Source organism: Amphimedon queenslandica, unplaced genomic scaffold (genome assembly GCF_000090795.2).
Source record: "Amphimedon queenslandica unplaced genomic scaffold, v1.1 AMPQUscaffold_11887, whole genome shotgun sequence".
Lineage (NCBI taxonomy): Eukaryota > Metazoa > Porifera > Demospongiae > Haplosclerida > Niphatidae > Amphimedon > Amphimedon queenslandica.
In genome coordinates this window covers 6,133-9,331 of record NW_003547874.1, presented here as the reverse complement: position 1 = coordinate 9,331, position 3,199 = coordinate 6,133, and the positions used below count along the sequence as shown (strand labels likewise).

Sequence of the window (3,199 nt, the reverse complement as noted above, 5' to 3'; positions counted from 1 at the left end):
TGATAGAGGTCAAGGGGGGTGTCACATGACATGCTACTTGCTTGATATTGATAGCACATAAGTATTTCATCATGCATAATGTCATCATTATAAATGGCTGTCCTATGGAAGTGTAGATCGGGTTTTGGAAATGATTTTGTACTAAGTGAAAAAATTATATCCATTACTTTAATGATAGATGTGGTCATGCTGTTAATTATGAGGTGACAGGAGACAGTGCTACTGGTAGTCTTCCTGATTGTCCATTAAATGAAGAGAAGTGTCCAGTTTCACAATACAAAGGAATTGAGGTGTGTAAACGCTTGGGACTGCTATTATTAATTATGTGTACATCTAGCGTTCTAGGACAATTTTTTATAAATGTAAAGGCTATTAAATAATTTATACATACTAGAAAGTAGTAAGTAATAGTGGGGCAATAGAGTGAGTGCGATTTATGTACTTACTATTATGAATGAAAATTCTAAACATGCAATGACAAAAACATAAAATACACATACATTTGTTAATTTTATCATTATTTTTTTCCTCATTACAGGTGGCACATGCATTCTTCCTTGGTACTACTTATTCAAAAAAATTTACAGCACTTTATGACAAACAAAAGTAAAGTTAAAATAACATGAAACTGAAATTTTATTAATTTTCTTCATTTGCTTGCATGTGACTGCAAGCAATAATTTTCTACTACAACTATTTAAGAGGCAAGCCTAAGCTAACAAAGCATTTATGTATTTAATACAAATACCATGCCTTCGAGGTGTGTATTAGCAATCGGGCAGATACATGTATCTCAGGGCTTGGGTTTCATAATTATTGCTAATACACACCAAGAAGACATGGTATATAATATACCGTGGCGTAGATCAGGAAATTAGTGTGACAGAAAACTTTTGTGTTATAAAATTGTGCTGTGATTTAAATTTTACTAAATAAGACTGTGTCATGTATTATTGAATGTGGTAATTATATGGGTGATCTAATTTTTTTTGCAAAATTCTAAATCAGTAAAATTTAAATCATAGTAAAAATTTCCAGATAGACGGTATTCTATCATTACTGTAAGATGATCTATGGGATCTACTTGGGATGGCTGCGCACTTTTTTCTTGTGCTGTGGATCAAAATCTATCTCCCTCTTTTATTTTTTTCACAAACAATGAAGGTCTTCTAAGAACTTCTCTTTAGCATTCATCCCCGTAGGAGCTTTACATTTAAATAGCAATGACATACATGTACATGTACGTGTACATGTATGTGGGTACAAACCTGCATTTGTTTTGGTTAACTATTCAATGGGCTTGTATATAAATTATAAAACTATTCCACTTTGATTCATATTTTCTGTGTCTTGCTTCCCAACAATATTCATGAATTCAACCCACCTGTGTAAACCACCCGTGTATAAACCCAGTCTTGTTGTCTTGTCTCATCACTCACATAAGGAGGTGTATGATCCAGTATGTCTTGCTATTTACCATCTTCTACAGCTTCAGTTTCGTATGGCAAACCTTTTACTGGAGCAACACCTGATGAATTAAAGAAATATATCCAATCCCTGTGGGACGATGAATTTGTTTTTTTCCCAAATTATGATGAAGAAAATGAGTGGGATGTGTACTTGCTGTATAAGAGTTTACTTGGTCATTATTCAATTCTGTTTCTTCTACCAGGCCATACTGAAGGGTTTTTCATTCATCTCTTGGTGGATAATACACGTAGACAAACAAGGTTTGTTCTTAATTATGTGAAGCTTTCTAAATTTAAAAGCAACCTCAAAGCCCTATCATTGGGTACAACAGAGCCATTTACTGCTGCTCACATTATCACAAAGGCTCATGACATTCTTGTTGATATGGGGTCCTATCATGCACTTTCAAATAACTGTCAGGATTACTGTAAGCAAATTGCTAATAGCATTGGAGTATCAAGTAGGTTTAACAATTGGAAAGATGCAGTTTTTGCAGATATCTTTGATGGAAAAATTGTGTTGACTCCTTTTGTTGTTAGTTCAGCTATTGTTGACGAATTGTCTCCCTCAACACTTCCCTCTCATGTTGGACCTGGCAGAGATTCCAGTCTAATCATGACAATACATGACCTCTATGAGATGTACAAGAAAAAAGATAATAACATTTGACTGCTGTAAAACTTCTCATCTATTATTATAGATTTTAATATGAGTACATTCTGCACCCATATTTTTGTTTACATATTTAGCTACCATTTTAATGATTATGATAAGATTTGTCAGTCAAAAATTTTGTTTAACAAAAATGCCTGACAAATTTAATGAAATTTGTTTGTCACTGGCAAAAATTTGGAGCTGTACAGTAGTTGAAGACTGTTGAATATTGTTTACTTTTGTCAATTTCATCTCCATAAAAGCATCAAAATTATGTATCAAAATTAATTGCCCAACCACATCAAAATTTTTAAAAACTGCCATAATATTTTGGGCTTATGTCTTAATTTTATGCCTGTAGCTTTTATTTCTCAATTCATCATAGGTTATGTGAAATGGGTTGTTATGGTATTGGTGTATCAAGACTAATGCAGACAATAATAGAGCACAGTCTAGCTGTAAACAATGGGAAAATGATATGGCCAGTATCCATTGCACCTATGAGTGTGTGCATCACTCCTTTAGGCAACAAAAAGGTGAGGAACAATATTATACTGAAAGTGATAAAACTAGTACTTATTCATATCAGAGATGTGCATATTATTATAGCTATTTTTTCTTTAATATTAAAGGATACACAGTTGATGTCTAAAGCAATGGATTTATATGATAAGCTTGATTCAAGGTATCCTGGTGAGATAGTCCTTGATGATAGGTCCCAGTTGAGTATTGGAGAGAGAGTGAGACACATTGAGCTATTGGGGTATCCCATAGCTGTAGTCATTGGATTAAAGGTAAGCTAAGAGTATGTAGTGCTATTATAAGAGTAATTGTAAATCAATGTGACTCCTTTTTCCACTCAATTAATTACAAGTCATGCAGCCTTGCATTATAAGCATTAGAATTTAGATCACAGTTATACTTGTCTTTTTGTTTCTTGTGCTTTATCATGATTATTACCGTAGGTCGGGATATATTCGTGGCTGCAATTATTCGCGGTCATAAAAAAATTTCAATTAAAAACCATGGAAACCGAGGTGTTATTTTAATTGAAAATGGCGCGATAGTGAAGAAA

General features: G+C 33.4%; 1 long non-coding RNA gene across 1 annotated transcript; it reads left to right on the top strand.

Annotated features, from left to right (window-relative positions):
* The first annotated feature begins 8 nt into the window (after positions 1 to 8).
* On the top strand, positions 9 to 2,918 carry LOC109588757 (uncharacterized). Its single transcript, XR_002188343.1, has 4 exons — positions 9 to 290; positions 539 to 606; positions 2,510 to 2,660; positions 2,757 to 2,918. It is a non-coding gene; the product is annotated as an uncharacterized LOC109588757 (long non-coding RNA).
* Positions 2,919 to 3,199: the final 281 nt, after the last annotated feature.